General features: G+C 46.3%; 1 pseudogene; it reads left to right on the plus strand.

Annotated features, from left to right (window-relative positions):
- Window positions 1-3,760: 3,760 nt before the first annotated feature.
- Window positions 3,761-15,008, plus strand: LOC119352021 (annotated as a pseudogene).
- The last annotated feature ends 8,604 nt before the right edge of the window (window positions 15,009-23,612 follow it).

Here is a 23,612-nt window from a genome sequence, read left to right on the forward strand (position 1 = left end):
CTTGCAGCTCCGTCAATCCAGCCGGTCGCTTGCAAGTTCCTTCAAACGTTCTGACGAACACTCGGGACAGATCTTCCCAAGTGTAAATGCTGCTAGGAGGTAACTGAGTCAACCATGCTCTGGCAGAACCTTCCAACATGAGGGGCAAATGCTTCATGGCCACCTCGTCATTCCCACCACCAATCTGAACCGCCACTTGGTAGTCCTCAAGCCAAGTTTCAGGCTTAGACTCACCAGTGAACTTGCTGACTCCTGTTGCCAACCTGAAATTGGGAGGGATCACTGCGGCTCTGATAGCTCTGCTGAAACATTCCGGACCAGAAACATGCACTCGACTGCTCGTGGGCGCATCTCTGTCGGGTCCACCTCGATGGGCTCTGTTCCGGTCGACCAAGCCTTGCACGATAATGGATCGCGCGTCGAAGCCTGGTTCTCTGGGGTCGACTGGAACTCTTCGCCCTGCACTGAGCTGACGTCTGTCATCTTGCTGACGAGGAGCGTAGGACCCACCCCTCGGAGGGGAAGTGGGCACTCGACGCCTATCATCTCGGTCGTGTCGGTCTCCATATTGGTCTCGCCGATTCTCGCGTCCTTCACGCCGCGGAGGCGATCTGGGACTGTGAGCCGACTGAACCGTATTCCCAGCGACGGATCGACTGTGAATTCTGTTGCGCGACTGCGACACGGCTGAATTCTGATCTCCTGCTGCCCGGAGCAGATCCCTGATCTGCATCAAGCCTCTGCCAGCTTCCGACTGAGAGGGCTGGATGGACTCTGCTATACGGGTCGTAGCTGCTAAATTCTGGATTGGGGTTCGATATACCTGAGTCGGCGAGAAGAGTTGACGTCGACTGGCGTCGGGAACTCGTTGCCGCGCGCGCTCGTCGAGTGCTCGCTGAAGATTCTCCAAGCGAGCGCGTTCGGCCAAGTTGGCCAAACGTGCCTCCTCTAAGGCGCGAGCCTCGGGGGTTTCTCCTGCGATGGGAGTATGCAGGGCATCCACGTTCCTGCGGCGAAGTTCCTCTCTTTGCAGAGAGTCGAGTGGCTCGGGCTGGTACTCTTCGTGGTCTCGTGCGGGGTCGCCTCCGTCGCCTACCCCACCATCACGGGCGAAGCCAGGGGGACTGCGGGGCCCGTCGACCATCAGGATTTCCGCCGCTGGATCACTGCTATCGCACTCGGATGAAGTCTCTACGGAGCCAGTCGACAGATCGAACAAGATGTAGAGGGATTCGTCGGGCTCGATTGCCGCAACTTGGATGGTGGCCGTCTGGCGAGCCACCGCGTGCCTTACCCACCGCTGAAGCCTCGACCGGCCCGAGCGCTTGCGCTGGCGGGAGACCGGGAGGGTGGCCGATGGGGGAGTCGACCGATACGGGGTTGATGGTTGCCGCAGCAGAACGTCGCGGACACATGCGCGAAAATGCGTCGCACCATGGACGGGGAGCGCATCGACGTCGAGTGGAGCCTCCTGGAGCCAGGCGGAGTCGTCGGCGACGAAGGTGAGAGCACCGAGACGGATCTCTCGACCCTCGACCAAAAGTCCAGCAGCCACCATGATGAAAGTACTCGGAAGAATCGCAACTTCTCCACAAAATCGCTAAAACACCGGCCCCACGGTGGGCGCCAATTGTCGTGGTTCTAAGCCTGACAGTAGAGTGGGGGGTAGGTATGGAGAGGCAAGGTCCTAGCTATGGAGAGGTTATAAACACAAGAGATGTACGAGTTCAGGCCCTTCTCGGAGGAAGTAAAAGCCCTACATCTCGGAGCCCGGAGGCGGTCGAGTGGATTACGTGTATATGAGTTACAGGGTGCCGAACCCTTCTGCCTGTGGAGGGGGGTGGCTTATATAGAGTGCGCCAGGTCCCCAGCCAACCCACGTAATGAAGGGTTTAAGGTACATTAAGACCGGGGCGTTACTGGTAACGCCCCACATAAAGTGTCTTTACTATCATAAAGTCTACTTAATTACAGACCGTTGCAGTGCAGAGTGCCTCTTGACCTTCTGGTGGTCGAGTGAGTCTTCGTGGTCGAGTCCTTCAAGTCAGTCGAGTGAGTCCCTTGTAGGTCGACCGGAAGGTGATCTCTTCTAAGGGTGTCCTCGGGCAGGGTACTTAGATCAGGTCTGTGACCCTACCCTAGGTACGTGACTCCATCACCCTACGCGGTAGTACCGCTCCCGGTATGTGGTAGTACTGTGTCGGATTTTTGCACAGATCGAAACTCTACGGAAGTAGCCATGGACGTATTTTTATTCGTCCGTGCCTTCCCAGCCCAGACAAACCCTGCCTTGCGGTAGTACCACAAGGGCGAGCGGTAGTACCGCTCTTTGCTTCAACGCAACAGGGCTGGTCTAGCTCCTGCCGCGCAAGCGGTAGTACCGTAGTGCCCCGCGGTAGTACCGCATGTCGGGACTGGGTAAGTGGGTGACTGTTGGATTTGTCCTATCACTATATAAGGGGAGTCTTCTTCTCCGAGTTGACCACCTCTTCCATCCCTAAGCTCCATTGTTGCTCTAACCTCCATTTTCGCTCGATCTCTCTCCCTAGCCAATCGAATTTGTTGATTCTCTATGGATTGATTGAGAAGACCTCGATCTACACTTCCACCAAGATAAATTTGATTCTCCCTAGTAATCCCTTGCGGATCTTGTTACTCTTGGGTGTTTGAGCATCCTAAACGGTTGAGGTCACCGCGGAGCCATAGTCCATTGTGGTGAAGCTTCGTGGTGTCGCTGGGAGCCTCCAATTAAGTTGTAGAGATTGTCCCAACCTTGTTTGTAAAGGTTCGGTTGCCGCCTCCAAGGGCACCAATAGTGGAATCACGGTATCTCGCATTGTGTGAGGACGTGAGAAGAATATGGTGGTCCTAGTGGCTTCTTGGGGAGCATTATGCCTACACACCGCTCCAACGAAGACGTACTTCCCCTCAAAGGGAAGGAATTTCGGTAACACATCCTCGTCTCCATCGACTCCACTTTTGGTTATCTCTCACCTTTATTTGCGCAAGCTTATTTTGTGTTCTATCCCTTGCTTGCTTGCGTGCTTGTTGTTGTTGCATCATATAGGTTGCTCACCTAGTTGCATATCTAGACAACCTACTTTGCTGCAAAATTTAATTTGGTAAAGAAAATCTAAAAATTGTTAGTTGCCTATTCACCCCCCTAGTCAACTATATCGATCCTTTCAGTGGGCCTATTGTATTGTGCCTTCTTCCATTTGTTTATTTTTGTGTCGGACGATTATTAAGGAAAAAATTATATGAGACCATGTCTAACGGTTAGCAGGTGAGACCCGTCCTGATGGATGACATGTGGCATTCACAAATCACAAAGCAGATACTTTGTGATTTGTAAATGTCACGTGTCATCTATCAGGATTGGTCTCGTGTGAGACATGGTCTCATAGAATTCTTTTCTCGATTACTAGTATGATATTTTTAACGAAGATGGTTGTGTGATGCAGAGGCCGGGATTATCCTTATTTTCTACTAGATTTTTCTTTTCAAAATCTACATGCACGCCGACTGTTTTAGATGAGCCTGTCTACGGGGCAAGGCATGCGCGTCGATGTACAGTCGCGTTCAACAAGATGCAACCAAAACGAGTCTTGCCAAGCGCCTGGTGTGGCCGATGGAGATAGTGGAGTTCCGTTTGAGAGGCCTTCAATCCCCGGACGGTTTCTCCATCTCCATCCTTTAAAATCCTTTGAAAACGCAAACACGCACGTGCGGCTGCTTCTAGATCCTTAAAGTAAAGCGAATGGTGTCCATTAATCAATTCCCTGTCGCTGCCGACGTACATTGCCTACAAAACGAACCACAGCTCCACACAAGTCGTACTAGCAACCGAAGGATAGCACACACGCACGCACAGGAGATACGGTGGGGCCATTTTCGCGGTTCCTCGTGGCGGTGGCGCTTCTCCCCGTCATCGGCGCCGCCGGCGGCGACCGCCGGCATCTTCAGCTTCGGCGACTCGCTCACCGACACCGAGAACTCGCTACGTTTCGCAGCCACCCGCGCGGGGCCGTCCAGCCGGCCGCCCTACGGCGAGACCTTCTTCCGGCGCCCCACTGGCCGGGCGTCCGACGGCCGCCTCGTCGTGGACTTCATCGGTGACCACCAGCTAAACCAACAGTTTCAGTATGGTAGTGCATTGATACGCTTGTAGATCATTGACTCACGTGAGACGTTGATCTTGGTACCAGGGCCGGGCCCGCAGTTGTACAAACTGTGCGGCCCGCACAGGGCCCATAAATTTCAGGGGCCCTAAATTTTTAAATAAGCCTAGTATGTATTTCTGAAAAAAACTACTCCTGCAAAATGGGCCTCTCATGGCGTTGGGCCGATCCAGCGCGTCCGCAGATCTCCTGATCGATCGATCGGAAACAGGATCGTAGGTGCCCTAAAAATAGAAAACGGGATCATCCGGAGTAATCGGATCGACCTTAAAAGGCAAAATCACAAAAGATCTGTCTAGGTCTCAGTCGATTTAGACTTCGCGAAGTTTAAATCGACTAACGTCATCTTTAAACTAATCACACGTTAATTTCCGTTCGCTTGGCTGGAGTTCGCATTCCCTGTTGGCCTTTGTCGGCCTCTGTTGCCTTACCACGTGGGCTGTTGTTGGGCTGTATTGTTTTCTCCTTTTTATTATTTGTGATTTTTACTGGATCGCTAGAACATTGTTTCATTAGGTGTATTGCTATACAGCATGATGTAGTTCGTATTGTTTTTACGCTACCGTTGCTAATGCTCTGTTCCTTCTTTTCTTTTCATCTTGTTATTTTTCCTTTATTTATTATTTAAAAAATATTATTTATATTTTTAAATGATAAAGAAATCTTTAATGTAACAAAGAAAATAAATAGAAAAACAAACAAAATGAAAAGAAGAAGACAATTTAGTTGCCCGTGATCGACAGATAAGCAACTATATGTGTCCGACTAATGTGCACATATGTATCATTTTTGTTCTCTTTTTTTGCGTGTTGTCTAGCTTTCTGTTCTGTTTCCTGGGTTTTCTGATTTAATTTTTCCTGTTATTTGTTCAATGCTTTTATTATATTTCATTTTTAGTTACATGTTCACCAAAAAAAGGAAGCACATTTTTGCATTCGTCGTTATACTTCAGAAAAAGTGTTTGTACATTTCAAAAACATCCATAGTATATTGAGAAAATAGTTGTGTAATTATAAAAATATTCAAAAAGATTTAAAAATATTTACCATATATTTTAAAATATTCAATGTGTATTTGAAAAGATAATGAAGGTGTAGGGAGCGGCTAGTTGTTGGTACTTGTATCCCTTATTATGGGTCATGTTACACCATGTAGTTACCGTTGAGATATGGCGTGCAATAGTTTTTTCATAAAAAAATGGCAGAACGCCACTAAGTTGCAGTCGTGTTGAAAAAATGCAGTTGTAGCCAGGATCCACACTTGAAGTTGCATTCCTACTGTCTGACATGCAATTGGCCCGCCCCCTCTCTCGCTGCCCCCTCTGACAAAACAAATGTCCAGTTGCAACCAATGTTGGAGGACATGCAATTGCGGTCCGGTGCGGCCCTTGCAGTTGCCGGGTTGTTGTCGGGCTTGCAACTGGCATGCCTCATCGTCAGAACAAAAAAGTCCAGTCACGGTCGGGTTACAAGACATGTAGTTGCGCTCGGGTGCGACACTTGCAGTTGCATGCCTAGTGTCAGACATGCAACTGGCCCGCCCCCTCTCCCGTCGCCCACACTGACAAAACAAAGGTCCAGCTGCAACCATGTTGGGGGACATGCAGTTGTGGTCCGGTGCGGCGCTTGTAGTTGTGGGGCTGTTGTCGGGCTTGCAACTGGCCCGCTCCCTCCAGCGGCGCCCCCTCCGACAGAATAAAAAAGTTTAGTTTGTGGTCGGGTTACAAGACATGTAGTTGCAGTTGGGTGCGACACTTGCAGTTGCATTCCTAGTGTCGGACATGCAACTAACCCGCCCCCTCTCCCGTCGCCGCCTTCGGCAAGACAAAGGTCCAGTTGCAACCATGTTGGGGGACAAGCAGTTGCGGTCGGGTGTGGCGCTCGCAGTTGGGGGGATGTTATCGGGCTTGCAACTAGCCCGCCCCCTCTACCGACGCCCCCTTCGATAGAACAAGAAAGTTTAGTGGCGGTAGGGCTAGAAGACATGTAGTTGCGGTCGGGTGCGACACTTGCAGTTGCATGCCTAGTGTCGGACATGCAATTGGCCCGCCCCCTCTCCCGCCGCCCCCTCCGGCAAAATAAAGGCCCAGTTGCAACCATGTTGGGGAAATTATAGTTGCGGCCGGGTGCGGCGGTTGCAGTTGCGGGGTTGTTGTCGGGCGTGCAACTGGCCCGACCCCTCTAGCGGCGCCCCCTCCGACAGAACAAAAAAAATCCAGTGTTGGTCGGGTTACAAGACATGTAGTCGCGGTCGGGTGCGACACTTGCTGTTGCATTCCTAGTGTCGGACATGCAACTAGCCCTCCTCCTTCGACAAAATAAAGGTCCAGTTGCAACCATGTTGGGGGACATGCAATTGCGGTCAAGCGCGACACTTGCAGTTGCATGCCTAGTCTCAGATATGCAACTGCCCCTCTCCCGCCGCTCATCTAAAACAAATGTTAGTTGCAGTCATTTGAGTAGACATGCAATTGCACTCGAAGACGACACTTGGAGTTGCATGCCTAATGTTAGACATGCAACTGCCTGTCTCTCTAGCCGTCCTTCGATAAAACAAAGTTAGTTGCAGTTGAGGGCAACACTTGCAATTGCATGCCTAGTATCAGACAAACAACTTCACCATCTCTCTATACAAAAGAAACAAAAAGTTGATAATGCGCCCGTCAGGTGTGTGTTGTAATACTTACAAATGCACATAAGTTGGGGCATATACAGTTGGTCAATGACTAATAATTATAAAAGTAGAAAAAAAACTAAGTTAAAAAAGACAACTAGGCTTAGACAAAATAGTCATCTTTGCTCTATGTACCAATTTTTTTTTCAAGTTGATGGAGACAAACATGCGCAGGGGTCGATATCACCCTCCCCCGTCCTGACGAGTTTGACAATCGGTGGCCCATTAGTTATGGAAAGAACACCACTTATTGAAAGGAAGAGAGGAAAAATGAGGAGCAAGACAACGATGCAGGGCGAATTGAACTAGCCCCTCCTTCTCACTTGTTTCAAAAAGCGTGAAATAAAAACCCATCCTGAGAAAGAGAAAAGCCAACACGACAAAGCATTAACTAGGCCGTAAACAAAACACATCCGTCAACAATACACGAACCCGACGACCGGAATCCACATCTGCCAAATCGACTGAGTTTTAGCTAATTCTCTGTCCACCGAGGAAATGTCAAAAAAATTCAAACTAGTTTGGTAAAAAAGAAAAAAAGAAAAAACAAATTAAAGTAAAAATAAAATGAGAAGAAAACAAAAAATGAAACAAAAATAAAAATAGTTTGTCTAACAAAAAAGAGAAAAATAGTTTTTCTAACAAAATAGAGAAAAATAGTTTTGTATCAAGTTTTTTTAGGGGTAAGTATCAAGTTAAATGTATATTTGGGGAAAATGAATCATTGAAGAACACTAACAGAAAGAATGGACAATGAGAGTACGGATGGTCAGCCCTGTTTTTCCTTTTTCTGATTTGAATGGATCCAGCACAAAAGGAATGTATTTGTGGAAGAATGAGGAAAGCCGCCGTAGTAGTGTCTCCCTACCGCTGCAGGCAAAATTATCACTGGAAAAAACAATATGAAAAAAGCCCAGCTGACAACGGCCGTCCCATCACGCAGCCCAGCCCCAACAACAAACAAAGAATAAATAAACGGGCCGCCGAACCAGCTAGTCTGAAAAGAAAGCACGCGCGGGTGATTTTCATGTACGCTTGCGCGAATCGTATAGCATCTGGATTGAACAGCTGGTCAGTCGACTAAGACTTCGCGACTACGTCGCCATAGCCTACAGGAAGCGGAATCGTCGCGTCGCCGGTGACGCTCCTCAGGCCACCGCTGGATTGAAAATGGAATCGTCGGATCGATTAGTGACCGTGACAGTTCCAACAAGAGGAGGAGATCACGATTTGCTCATTCCCAACACATTTCTCCTCAAGTTTCAATGATAGACAAAATCCTCTTTCTATAATCCCCGGGTTAATCTATTTTTCTTCAGTCAATTTGACTCCGTAGTCTTCTTATAACCCTATTCTCCATAAACTTGAAGGGAAAAGGGTTAACCCGGGGATTTCCTAGCAACAGAGTGGTCCAAGGGCAAAGTCAGCAAGGGGATCGCATACCTAACTCAATCCTTCAGGTTATTTTGTTTCAATTTAATGCCATAATTCATGTGTTGTTTGTGTGCTAAGATTTCATCTAGAAAAGTAGTTACACTTTGTTTTTGAAGATTGCTTACCGCCCCTGCTGCGCGGTAGAAAAGTAATTTGAGCTGAAAACAAGTTTTTCAATGAATAAGTGTGATTCTTGATATATTATATTTCTATGTAACACATTATAGCCTATATATTACTATTATAGGTCTATTTTTCTAGTGCGGCAGGCCTTGTTTTAGAGTTTGGCATAGGGCCCCATATTTTGTTGGCCTGGCCCTGCTTGGTATGTGGAGCAGTTGAGGCGCTGGGGGTACCTCACCCGACGCCGTACCTCGCCGGCAAGAGCGCGGAGGATTTTCAACGCGGCGTGAACTTCGCCGTCGGCGGAGCGACGATGCTTGGCCCGGATTTCTTAAAGAGCAGAGGGCTTGAGCCGTTCGTGCCCGTCTCTTTCACAAACCAAGCCACCTGGTTCAAGAACGTTTCACAGCTTCTTGGCTCGGTTCACTCTGACTGTGGCCTCACCGACGGCGGTGGTTGAGCCAAGGGGAGAGGGCTATGGGCAGGTGACCGTGGCTCCTTCCTCTCCTCCGACGGCCTCTATGGCCGCCCAGCCCGTGACGCCTTCCTGCCGGAGGGCCGAGACGGGCAGGGAGTACGGGCAGGCGGCTCACGTACTCCTCTCCCCCGGTGCGCCTAAGTCCCACGGCGTTGGGTCGAGGTCAACGTCGGCGGGGCTTCTGAGTTCTCCTTCGCTGATCACGACAGCTCCTGTGGAGCCTTCGATGGGTACAGCTCCACACTATGGTCGAGGTGAGGTTGGAGGCCTTACTTTGGGCGGGCCCACTCGGGAGGAGGTGGTCGCGTTTGGAGGGATTTCGGATCCAGTTTCTGAGGGGCGGCGGATGAGTTGCCGGCTCCAGGACCGTCCGGAGGTTGACGACATGCAACAGAGGTGCGCCATGCGGGCGGCCAAACTTCGTGATATTGAGGTTACCACTGGTATGTCGGTCAACACTGACTAATTCAATTTTGCATTTTTCTGATAATGAGACTATTAATAATGCAAATCAATTAGGTGTTTCACTAGGTAGTAATGCTAGTGAAATCTCTAATTCTGTGAATGATTTACTCGATTTCGAAGCGGAACGCGCTTTAGAAATGATTCAAAACTTAGCAGTCAAACCCACGAATGACTCCGATGTAGAGGCGTTGGGAGTTAGGGTGCTGGATACCTTTTGTGCGGACCTTACACTACCCTTTCCTGAGTCAGAGGAAGAGGATGACGCCATCGAGGGTGAAGTAGTTAGATCCACAGAGCCCGGTTGTGAGGACCGGGTGGAGGATCAGAACAAACCTAAATGAAAGTGGAAGCGGAAAATTTATCCGGCATCGGCGGTGCGCAGGAGTGCTAGGATATGTACTTCTAAAAAATTCCATGACGAAATATGAAAGGAATCTTTTGGAATAGCAGATGTCTGAAAGACTTGGCTAAAAGAAGGTTTCTTGCGGATGCGTTGATTGAGCATAGATTGGATTTTATTGCTCTTTCGGAAACTGGTAGAGATAATTTTGCGCCCCAGTTCCTCAATACTTTATCGGGCGGTGTCGATTTTGATTGGCACTGCCTGCCTCCGCGAGGAAGATCGGGAGGGATCTTACTTGGAGTGAGATGTGATTCGTTGGAAGTCCGAAGCGTAGTGATGGGTGACTTCGTGGTTAAGTTTCGAGTTAGGTCCAAAGCTGATGGGTTTAATTGGGCTCTGGTGGCGGTGTATGGTGCAGTGCAGCCCGAGTTTAAATCGGAGTTTCTGGTGGATCTTGTCCGAATTTGCGGCTCCGAGCAGCTCACGATTTTAGTTGGGGTGACTTCAATATCATTAGAATGAGAGAGGAAAAGAATAATGACAATTTCGACGGCAGATGGTCGTTTATGTTCAATACCATTATTGAAAGCCTGGATCTGAGAGAGAGATAGAGCTTTCTGGTAGAAAATTTACTTGGGCTAATAATTTGCCAAACCCGACGTTTGAGAAGTTGGATCGATTCCTAGCGAGTGTCGAGTGGGAACAGAAATTCCCTTTGGTAATGATTCAGGCTCTCTCGCGCGGAATTTCTGATCACACACCGTTGTTCGTGGACTCGGGTGAGCCAAACCACGTAGGAAACACAAATTGCTTTTCATTCGAGCTGGCTTGATTTGAGCGTGAAGGCTTCTTGGATCTGATAGCCAGGGAATGGGCTAAGGATGCAGGAGGTAGGACTTCTGTTGAGCGCTGGCAGAATAAGATTAGGCATTTGAGAAGTTTCTTACATGGGTGGGCTAAGCACCTTAGTGGAATTTATAAGGTTGAAAAGGAAAGGCTTCTTTCACTTATTCAATCCCTAGATTTAAAAGCCGAATTCACGATGTTGCAAGCCACAGAGCTTCATGCTAAACTTGAAGCGGAGATGAGGTTTAAAGAGCTTCTCCCCCCGAGGAAGAATTAAAGTGGGTATTGTGGGCTAAGGTCCGCAAGGTTGTCCAGGGGGACGCGGACACTCAATTCTTTCACTTGATTGTTAATGGCAAACACAGAAAGAAGAGAATCTTCGAGCTTGAACAAGATGAAGGAACTATTTTAGGACAAGATAACCTCAAACTATGCATTACTGAGTACTATAAACAGTTGTTTGGACCTCCAGAGGATAGTTCAGGATCCCTGAATGAGTCCAGGGTGGAGGATGTGCCTCAACTCACTGTTGATGAAAATGATATTTTGGTTGCCCCATTCTCGGAGAAAGAGGTGTTTGAAGCTATTGCGTAGATGAAGAACAATAAGGCTCCAGGATCGGATGGATTTCCAGCGGAGTTATATAAAAAGTGTTGGCATATTATTAAGGGGGATTTGTTACCAATGTTCCATGATCTATTCTCTGGACAACTTCAGTTATTTCATTTAAATTTTGGAACAATAACATTGCTTCCTAAGAAAATGGAAGTTGTGAGAATTGAGCAGTTCAGACCGATATGCCTCCTCAATGTTAGTTTTGAAAATCTTCACCAAGGTAGGGACTAATAGGCTCACACAGATTGCGCATTCTGTGGTGCAGCATTTCCAAACTGCTTTCATGTCGGACAAAAACATCCTAGAAGGGGTGGTGGTCCTTCATGAAACGCTCCACGAAATCCACTCGAAAAAATTAGATGGAGTTGTTTTTAAGGTGGATTTCGAGAAAGCGTACGATAAAGTCAAATGGCCATTCCTTCAACAGGCCTTGCGTATGAAAGGTTTTGATGAAGCCTGGCGACGCCAGGTAGAATCGTTCACGCAAAAAGGGAGTGTTGGAATTAGAGTGAATGACGACATAGGTCATTACTTCCAGACACATAAGGGCCTGAGACAAGGGGATCCGATGTCTCCTATCCTGTTCAACATTGTAGTTGATATGTTGGCAATTTTGATAGGAAGGGCTAAGGAGGCTGGTCAGGTGGGTGGCTTGATACCTTATCTAGTTGATGGAGGTGTGTCCATCCTTTAGTACGCCGATGATACGATCATCTTTATGGAGCATGACTTGCCCAAAGCGAGAAATATGAAGCTGGTGTTATGCTTATTTGAACAATTGACCGGGTTAAAGATTAATTTTCACAAAAGCGAATTGTTCTGCTTTGGTAGAGCCAATGACGAACAAGAGGCATGTAGGCAATTGTTTAGGTGTGAATTGGGGACTTTACTTTTTACGTACTTAGGTATACCAATCCACCATCGTAAGCTGACAAATAGAGAATGAAAGTGCATCGAGGACCGATTTGAAAAGAAAATGAGTTGCTGGAAGGGCAAGCTCATGTCATACGGAGGCCGATTAATTTTGATTAACTCGGTTCTCATGAGTATGCCTATGTTTCTTTTGTCGTTCTTCGAAGTCCTAGTTGGAGTTAGGAAAAGACTAGACTTCTATCGATCCCGATTTTTCTGGCAGAGCGATGAATTAAAAAAAATACAGACTTGCCAAATGGGATATCATCTGTCGACCAAAATGCCAAGGGGGGCTTGGTATTGAGAATCTTGAGGTCAAGAACAGATGTCTTCTCAGCAAGTGGTTGTGGAAGCTATCGACTGAGACTGATGCCACTTGGGCGCAGATCCTCCGTAGCAAGTATCTTCACTCCAAAACTTTGTCACAGGTGTCAGCAAGGCCGACTGACTCACCTTTTTGGAAAGGGCTTATGAAAGTCAAGTTAACCTTGTTTAATAGTACAAAGTTTATTATTGGCAATGGTGTTAATACACGATTTTGGGAGGATACTTGGCTCGGAGAGACCCCCCTTGCCATTCAATACCTGTCTCTGTATCGTATTGTTCAACGACGTGAGGCATTCGTTGCAACAATACTTCAATCCGCCCCCCTTAATATTCAGTTCAGAAGGATGCTAATTGGCAATCGTTGAAAAGAATGGCTCCATCTAGTAAGTAGACTGATGGAGGTTCAACTAACTCAACAACCGAATAAATTACGTTGGAAGCTTACTAGGTCTGGAGAGTTTACTGTTGAATCAATGTATATTGATGTTATCAATACAAGCTCGATTCCTAGGTCCAAACATGTTTGGGCTGTTAAAGTTCCTTTGAAAATCAAAGTGTTTATGTGGTTTGTCCATCAACAAGTAATATTAACCAAGGACAATTTGGCAAAACGCAATTGGACATGATTTACTAGGTGTAGTTTTTGTGATCAGGATGAAACCATCAAACACCTCTTTCTTGATTGCCCGTTAGCAAAAGTCTTATGGCGGACAGTCCATATTGCATTTAACATTACTCCACCGAGTTCTGTCAACACGTTATTTGAAACGTGGCTTAACGGGATTGAGTCCGAAACAACGAGACATATTTGAGTAGGAGTTTGTGCTTTATTGTGGGCAGTATGGAACTGCAGAAATGATTTGATCTTTAACAGAACAACAACTATTCATTTTTTGTAGGTTATTTCGGAGTCACTGCGTTGATCCGTACGTGGTCGCTACTCACTTCGACGGAGGCCAGGGAGCGTTTGGTTACTGGATCTACCCGCTGGGAGATGGTAGCACGGGATATGTTCAACCGGTTTGAATGGCGGTCATATAATAGGATAGGCAATTAGTTTTTATGTCTCTCTTATGCCAGGCGGTTGTGGCTTTTCATGGCCAGTTTGTTTTTGGCCATTTTGGCTCTTTGTGAGCTCTCTTTCTTTCGTTTTGAGATTATAAGACCTCGTTGAACCTATTTTTCGTTATATTAAGATGGCCGTATGCATCATTCTGATGCAGAGGCCGGGGAGTCTTCCTTTTTTGAAAAACTTGATTTCTACTAGTACTCTATTTTATTAATATATACAAACTTATTTAATTACACGTGCGCTCTATCTTTTCTAGCGATTTTTTGAGGAAAAACACGCGGGCTATATCTTTATTATTGTGACATATACACATGGCTGCATGCATGCATGGTGTTGTGTACAGGCTCTCCCTGCAGACTGGTCGATTCAATAATCTTGTCTTTTTCATGATGGGTGCATCGTCACCTTGTACTAACAGACCGTACAAGGATCATGGCGAGCTCGCTCTTCATCGTCGGTGAGATTGGAGTAAACGATTACCTCGTCGCGTTCGCCGGTAACACCACCGTCCGGGAGGCGCGGACCTTCGTGCCGCACATCGTCGGCGCCGTCCGTTCAGTCGTGGCCGTAAGCCAGCACACTCCCGTGACCACTGATATTTTCTTTTCTTTTTTGAAACGGAGGCAAAGATGACCACTGATATACGGAGTATCAGTCAGTCAAAATAAAGTGAATGAAGATATCAGGAGGTGCTCGCCGCCGGAGCGAGGACCGTACTGATTCCGGGGATGATACCGCTCGGCTGCGACCCACATCTGCTCGCCCTCTACCAGAGCGGCGACCACGACCCGGCGTCCGGCTGCATCAAGTCTCTCAACGACCTCGCGGAGCTGCACAACCGCGCGCTGAACGGCATGCTCGGAGAGCTCCGGCGAGCGCACCCGGGGACAACCATCCTCTACGCCGACCTCTACGGCGCCGTCGCCGACCTCATCGCGTCGCCCCGGAAATACGGTACGCATGAATGCGCCAGTAATCATCAGCCACTAGCAGCTAATCATCAGCTTTCTCCTGACCTCGTCTTCTCCGTCGGTCTCAGGGTTCAGGGATGAGCCGCTGGCGGCGTGCTGCGGCGGGAGCGGCGCGTACAACTTCAACATGACGGCGTTCTGCGGCGCGGCCGGGACGGCGGCGTGCGCCGACCCGCCCGAGTACGTGTCCTGGGACGGAGTGCACTTCACGGAGGCCGCCAACAGGCACACGGCCTGTGCCACGTTGAAGACCAACTCGCATCCTCTGCTCAATTCGTGGACGGCGGAGGCGAGACGAAGGATTGGGTGCGCGGTGCGCCTAAAAGCTTAAGCCTAACTAAGACAGCGACAGGGAGTAGAGCAGTTCCGGCTAAATTAATCCATGCCGCACGTCGGCACGTGGACGTTCTCCTGCTAAGGCATCTAACTACACTTTTTGACTAGGCAGGCTGCTCGTGTTGCCGTGTGCGGTGCATTTGTAAAGGAAAATGTGTTTCAATTAGATGCACACCGTGATTGTTTGAAGGAATTGAAAATTTTAGTGATCATGCTTGAAAAAGTTGTACTCTCTTCGTTCTTTTTTTAGTCCACATATAAAATTTGTCTGAAGTCAAACTTTATAAAGTTTAACCAACTTTATAGAAATAAATACCAACATTCACAATGTGAAACCAATATCATTAAATATGTCATAAATTTAATTTTCATATATTGTATAACTTTAGTATCATAAATGTTAGTATTTTTTATATAAATATGATCAAATTTTACGAAGTTTGACTTCAGACAATTCTAATATGCAAAGTAAAAAGGACCGGAAGGAGTATCTGCATGCTCACTCACTTTGATTCATTGTATTTGTCATCAGTTTTTTTTTACATGGATGTGACATATGAGTCATATATACAAAACTCAGTAAAGAGATGCAGTTGGATTGGAGCAACGATATTGCCGCTAATTCACCTGCAGACAAGTTCCTAAAAGTCCGTTGCTAGCCCATTCTAAAAGATGGGACCATGAGCAATGAACATACTTGGGTTGGAGATGATTGACTAAAAATGCAGGTCGTTGAACAACAAAATTTTCATCGTAACATCAAGAAAAGATTCCAACTTCATAAATAACCAAACCAACAAAAACAACATAACACATAAAACTCACCAGATTCGAATAATTGGATCCGCAAGGACACATACCTCTCGGGCTCTATGGCACCGCCACAAAGAACCGGAGTAATTTCTTTTTTTTTTAAAAACTCCACAGCTACCTCTAGAAGTTAACGAAGACTGCACCTCTCAACGCCAAGATGGCAACCGTGGGCGAGGGGACAAGAAGATTAACTCCGGCAGCGACTAGGGCTCACTACCATACAGATCTGAATAGCACTAACCCCTCATCATTGACCGTCTAATGACCATTGCGTCAGTGATGAGCACTAGCTAGCACTCATTAGCCATGTGAGACGCGCCAGTGATAACACATTTGGTGCTTGGCTTGATGCTTATCACAAACTGGCCAAACAATGACCAGTCATAGATTGTGTGTAGCTACGACCAAAATGGGCTAACAATTTTCAGAGTGCAACAGACAACACATGTCAGGAAAAATGCAACACGAATCTCAAAGCAAAAATCAACGACCAAGAAGTTGACAGACTCAAAATCTAGTTGACTGACATATTGCTAAAGTGTTGAATGATAATATAAGGTATTCTCTCTTTTTTCTGAGGAAACATAGGATATTTACTCCAAAATCACACGGGTACAAATCGTTCATGAGAAGTTTAGCTATAAAAGAGGAAGGTTGGTTAAGCCAGCATGCATTGTTATTCCAACTAGGACCATAGTTTGCTAAGCAATGTGCAATCCTATTTTGTTCACGAGATATTTTAACCGGATTAAACACCATATTCTCTAACAAGATTTCGGAAGATATTTTTTTCACGAGATATTTCACGACATAGCATCTAGCCTCTGTTAATAAGATGGCCGCATGCATCATTTTGATGCAGAGGCAGGAGAATATATAATCTCCTTTTAGAAAAAATGTTAAATAATTAGGCTTAATTTCCATGATTAATTCCAGAATATTAAGCATGACGAAAATTGCTACTAACATGTGAATCTCAAGCATACTGGAAGCACTAGGCAACATGAACAGATGCAGCACAACATCGCAAAACATGACACTGACAAACATGTTTAACCAACGAGATGGGACAATGCAGTTATACCGATCGTTTGCAGATGAGGTAGCCGTTGAAGCAGCGATGTTGTTGATGACGACGTTGGCGACGAACGGTCGCAGAAGACGACGTTGCAGACGACGACAAGCAAGATCGCCTGACCTGGACGGTAGGCGAGCCGTGATGAAGACAACGAGCAGTCGCACGCGTGGCGCTTCCCAAAAACCTTATTCGCCCTCTCTCGTACAGGATCACAAAGGCGAGTGGTTCCAGAGACCTGCTCCCCCGTTCGTCGGTGCACGCCGACGCTCGGGATGGGGTGAACTACGGTGGCGGTGCAAGAAACGAGGCGGTGGCAAAACCTAGATTGGTTTTCTGTGTGTTGCGGCGCCCGCGTCATGTCTTTATATAGCGGTTTGGAAAACCCTAACGGGTGCAACGTGGGAGTCCCACGTCGCACGTCCGAGTCGATTGCGGGAGTGACCCGAACCGACTAGGCTGTGACGCATCCGTCACGACTCTAGACTCAGTTTTCCTAAGCAGCAAAAATAAAGACAGAATTTGTCTCGGCTTGAGGCTCGATTCACGAAACGCGATCGCGACATGTCGAGACGAGCGAGCGGCGGCGGCGGAGGAGGAGGAGCGCGCGAGAGGCTCTCTTATTATCACTCACTTGCAAGTGCTACAACACTCCACCTTATAAGGTGGTGTGCAACTCCTTCAACTTTCAGGGTGGGACTAAACTTCCCACTTCCACCACTTGCTCACACACATGGGCCTTTGAGATTTCAAAAATTGCCTATTGGGCTGCCCCATAAATGGGCCCAATATTCTAACAATCCCCCATCAGATCTCAAATGCCCATTTGAAGATTTGTCAATCCTCGCTACTTGTTTATATATCAGTGTTTCAGCAGAGACTATTAAGTTGAACTTCCGCCTAGAGCCTTAAGCTACATCTATTAGCAACTTGAACAATGGACTATGCCTTGAATTGCAAGTTTTGTGCCAACAGACTTCACTCAAAGTCATAACCAGTACCTGACTGCCAGTAGTCTACCCCGCGCGTGGAGCATATACGTCGTACTCCCTGGTCTCTTTATGAGTTTACTAGAGATCACCCAAATCTCATAGACTGCGACGTTTATAGTCGGACTCATATAGGTGTGTTCTTTCAAGAATGCTCTGTAGGACAGCATCTTTGCTATCAATAGTCGTCATGAACACATTAAGGCATGTTGCCAACCTGCCTTACAGCTCTTTGAGAGTTATGCATCTTCACTTAGAGAGGGCTTACTAGATACTCTCCTCAGTCAACCCACTAGCTTGTTCTTCGCAGGTCCTAATTCACGGGATCTCCGATCACATAGGTTGGGTTACCACTATGGTGTGACACTCACGGGTCTCATACACATCTCCCTCGATGCATTTTCTATTACATTACGTGATAGTCCCTTTGTAAAGGGATCTACCAGGTTTTTTCTGTTTGAATATACGTAACAGTAATTACTCCGGAGTTTCTCAATTTCCTGACAGACTTCAATCGTCTTTTAACGTGTCTTGATGACTTCGCATTATACTTAGAACTGTTCACTTTGGCAGTCACTATTTGATTGCCACAGTTCATGAGAATGGTCGGTACAGGTTTCTCAACCACCGGAAAGTCCATCAAGAGCTCACGCAGCCATTCTGCTTCAACAGTGGCTGTATCTAAAGCAGTAAGTTCTGCTTCCATGGTTGACCTCGTCAATATGGTCTGTTTACAAGACCTCCATGACACTGCGCCACCTCCAAGAAGAAATGCATATCCACTTGTGGCGTAGAGTTCATCAACGTCCGATATCCAGTTCGAATCACTATATCCTTCAAGCACAGCAGGGTGCCCTGAATAGTGAATCCCATAGCTCGTCGTACCGTTTAGATAGTGCATGACCCTTTCAAGTGCATGCCAATGATCATTACCCGGGTTTGACATGAACCTGCTCAACTTGCTCACAGCAAAAGAGATATCAGGCCTCGTTGCACTCGCAAGGTACATGAGTGAACCAACAATTTGAGAGTATCCCAATTGATCTCTCGCTGTTTTCTTGTTCTTTCGTAGAGTCACACTGGGATCATAAGGTGTTGGAGAAGTCTTGCTATCATTAAAGCCGAAATGGCTCAAGACCTTCTCAACATAGTGTGATTGCGTTAGCGTAATCTCACTCTCATCCTTAATAAGCTTAATGTTCAGGATCACATAAGCTTCTCTCAGATCTTTCATATCGAAACATTTCGATAGAAAAGACTTGACCTCATTTATCACAATCATGCTTGTGCCGAAAATTAGTATGTCGTCAACATACAAGCACAAAGTAACACTATTGCCCCCACCATGGCGATAGTACACACACCTATCAGCTTCATTTATGACAAAGCCTGCAGAAGTCAGAGTTCTGTCGAACTTCTCATGCCATTGCTTAGGTGCCTGTTTCAGCTCATACAAAGATTTTAACAATTTGCACACCTTTGTCTCTTCACCTTTTACCACGAAACCATCAGGCTGATCCATATAGATTTCCTCTTCCAACTCTCCATTGAGGAAAGTTGTCTTCACATCCATTTGATGAACGATAAGACCATAGGAGGCAGCCAGGAAAAGTAGTACACGGATGGTAGTCATTCTAGCAACAGGTGAATAGGTGTCAAAGTAATCTTCTCCTTCTCGCTGAGTGTAGCCCTTGGCTACAAGCCGTGCCTTGTACTTCTCAATAGTACCATCATCACTACAAAAAAAATACACTTCTGTGATGATACGTGTTTGTCACAGTAGGTCGCGTTTTTTGTCATGCATGTACATCCATGACAAATTTATGACAGAATCAAGATAGTCATACATGTGTTGTCGTAGAAGTGTTCCATGACATTACCAAAATTATCATCACGGAAGTGTCCACTTCCATGAGGATAAATCGCGTGTCATAGAAGTGCTTTCGTCAAGGGTGACCGACACGTGGCATCCACCGTAACGGAACGTTGTTAAGCTATCGGGTCGGGTTTTGGATCCGATAACCCGTTGACAGCCCCGACCAATGGGGATTTTCCATGTGTAAAATCATCATTGGCTGGAGGAAACACGTGTCGGATCATCGTTGGGACAGATGTCATCCACTCATTGGACAGAAGGCGCCTATGATACGTCGACACGTGGCACGGCCCAACAGAGGCTCATTCCTGTGAAAAGGCCAGCCCGTTTGACTTGGTCAAAAGGTGGCGGGCCGGCCGATGTAAAGCCTGTTAACGGCCTGTTCGCATATAGCCCATTAACAGCCCGCTAACCCAAGGCCCGTTACGCCCTATCCGAATTAGGCCCAGTAGCATCATCTGGGCCACCCAATATGATTCCAGCCCATTTTCACTTCTGGCCCATGTATGGCCCATGACGTCTTTCGGCCCATATAAGGCCCTATGTGACTCTTGGCCTATTAACGGCCCATGGTGAAACTGGCCCGTAATGAACAGTGTATCACTTTGCACCCATTAACGGCCCGTGGTGAAACTGGCCCGTAATGAACAATGTATCACTTTATACCCATTAACGACCCGTTATTTCGTTGGGCCGTTTCCAGCCCATGTTATCTTTCGGCCTTCTCAGAGCCCATTTATTCTTGGGCTCATTTCCAGTATTCGTTTACTTACGGCCCATTACTGTCATTTTCTGCTTGTGGGCCAAATTCAACCCGTGGTTACAGTCGGCCCGTTTGTGGTCCGTTAATACGTTGGGCCGTTTTCATAGCGTCATCAAATACGGCCTATTAACGATGGCCCATTATGGTCGGCCCATGAACGGATGATTCCAACTCTAGCTCGTTTATGGCCATAATGCGGTCTGTTTGGCCCATGTTTGGCCAATCGATCATACGGCCCGTATAAGGCCCATTGATGATACGGCCCGCAGAAGGCCCATTGTTTCCACGGCCCGTAGAAGGCCCATTGTTTCTATGGCCCGTAGAAGGCCCACTGTTTATACGGCCAGTAGGAGGCCCAGTGTCACTACAGTAAATATTAGCCCATGGTTATTGTGGCCTAGTTTTAAAAAATAGGTTATTGCAGCCACTAGCTAACCGCGGAAAAAGAACTGCAATGACTACAAGCAAACAAATAAACAAGACAACAAGGAAATAAATAAGCAAGCAATTAACGCTAGGCTATCACGGCTATTACACATATTTACATCCACTGGGCATCAAAGTTCGCCACCAGTGCAAATATAGGGAACAAAGCAGCATATCATATACACTGGTTGTCAAAGTTGGCGACCAGCGCAAATAAATGCCGCAGCAAAACAAATCCAGAACTGAAACCACTTCAGAAGATCTGAAGAAACAATATCCTGGGTACCCATAATGCTGGCAAGATGCTTAGCAAGCTTATTAACTTTCTCTTGTTTGGTGCTTAAATCCTCCAGCGCTTGTTGTTGCACCGGAAAATGTGCATCTGAATTCTGCAGGGACTTCCTCAGTCCTTCAGCTTCCTGTCGCAACACATCTGATCGATGTCTTTCAACTTGAAGTTGAGACTCAAGAAGATGAACTGATTCAGGCAGCGAGTTCGAAGAGCTTGTGCCAGCAGTAGTGGCCAGTAACTCGAACACTACATCAAGACAGGACTTTTGGGTTCCCTCACTGTCGTCAAGATAGTTTTTATCAGCTTTCTTAGAGACCAACAGGGATGTCTCACTATCTTGAACCTTATCTGCATTACTTCCTTTACCATTGGATAACGCGGTACTATTCTCCAATATTTTGTCCGCATTCTAAAAGAGAAACAAGCAGACACATCACATGTTTACCATGTTATATATGAAACTCATTTTGGTAAATGAGTTCAGTAGTAAAGTGGACAGGATAACAGCATGAAACAAACATATATCTATGTACCATGGTCACTTTATGGTCTATATCATTCTAGTTTTTGTTGCCAAATCAAGATAGAGACACAGTTCAAATAATATGTGTTCAAGACAAAGCAGAATAGACAGAATATAAGTGTGGGTAACTATAGAGCAATAACAACACTTGTAATGTGCATGACATGAGAACATAACTGTTTATTCAATTGAAACTGAAATCAAAATATAGCAGGTTACAACAGCAAACCAGTTAAAGAAACAGGTTTAAAACATACATGTTGCGCCATTGGAGTCTCAATTCCATCCTTCAAATTTGAAAATAGTTGGTATGAGTAAATACAGTAATGCAAGAGCAAAGGAGTATGAACCATAGCTACAGAACCTGACCTGAGAACAAATCTTCTTCTCCTTTAAGCGTTGAGTTGGGATTCGGAGTGGTGGTCCTCGTGCTTTGGGCACTGCAGTTCCCTTACTAACTGCTCGTGTTTGGGTGCTCTGTGGTGGAGACGGTGCCGTGTCAACTGGGACTGGGTTACTATCTGCCGGGGTTGGGGTTAGAAGGGGTGTAGCTGGTTCTCTGTTCAATTGGGTAGGGATACAATCTGCGAGAGTCTGGGTTATGTGTGGTGGATCTGGTCCTTGGGCAAGTACAACCGTGGTTTTATCTGCATCAACTGGTAGCACTATATTTTCTGAAGACTGTGTTGTTACTCCCTTAGATACTGTCATCACGCTCTCCAATTCAAATGGCTTATAAACAAGAAAAGTAATTGAAAGTATAGACATTGTATGATAGACAGGTGCAACGGATAGTGGGGAATAAAAGAGGGCATGAAATAATTCATATTTATGTTGTCTAACCAAACAGGATATCATGACACAATTTCACATATATGATGGCTAACTAAACAGGATAGCATGACACAATTTCACATTATGATGGCTAACTAAAAAATATGGAAAGACATAGTTCAAAATATGAGACTATGTAAACAGGATGACATGACATAACTATATTAAGCGATGCATAACGTAAGCAGACACGAAAGAGTGCGACCTCTATTGCGGACCCGTGTAGTCCTCGAGGTCATCTGCTTGGTTGATGATGGTAATGCAGTTTTCATGGCTGCCAGCGGAGAGGAAGAAGATCTGAGGCGGCGAAAGACAGTCTGGAGGCTGGATCCCTGCTGTGCTGGACCCTTCTGTTGTTGGAGCAGCTGAGCTGGGGTGGACGACGGGGCAGCAGGAGCGGGACAAACCACGCAAGGTTTTCTTTGACAACTATCTATAAGAGAATTAATTCTGTAAGGCTCGTTTGAATTGGAGGATTCCAACAATGCAGGGATAGGAAATAGATAGGAATAGGATAGGAATGCATGTGCAAAATAGAGAATTTAAAAACACAGGATTTCTGCCAATCTGGGTGTTTGATTCACAACAATTGGAAGATCACAGGATGCAAAGAAGCATAGTGAGATTAAGTCAAACCACAAGAAAATGTACGGTTACAATGCTATTATGCTACTATCTCTTAGTCTTGTGCTTCATGAATAGGAATTTGAAAAGGAGGACAAGTGAAAATTAAAATTCCTATGTTTTTTCTTTCAAGGAGACACTAAGGCCTTCTTTGGTTCATAGGATAGGAATTTTATAGGAATAGGAAAATCATAGGAAGTGAGATGACATGCATGTCAATTCCTATAGAGAAAAAGATGTCATTTGATGCATAGGATAGGATTTTTTCCATTGAGTCTAGGCTAATGTTTTTTTCCTCCAAAACGTGAAGGATTCATTCCTATCCTACATAGGAATAGGAATCCATTCCTACAAACCAAAGGGCTCCAAAGGAATTTTTCCTTTACAAATCCTATCCTATAGAATTCCTACAAAAATCCTACAAACCAAAGGAGGCCTAAAGGAACAAATCTGTGTGCTCAGTGGACAATATATATAACATGTAGAGTAAAAAAGAGATGCAACAAGTGTACAACCTCTTTGGCGAAGCCATGTCGATCTCAGCGTGATTGGGTTCGCCGGTGAGGATGCTCCGGCTGACTTTGCTGTCGGAGGAGGGGAAGAAGATCTTAGGCGTCTGGA

The sequence above is a fragment of the Triticum dicoccoides genome, chromosome 1A (assembly GCF_002162155.2).
Source record: "Triticum dicoccoides isolate Atlit2015 ecotype Zavitan chromosome 1A, WEW_v2.0, whole genome shotgun sequence".
Taxonomy (NCBI): Eukaryota; Viridiplantae; Streptophyta; class Magnoliopsida; order Poales; family Poaceae; genus Triticum; species Triticum dicoccoides.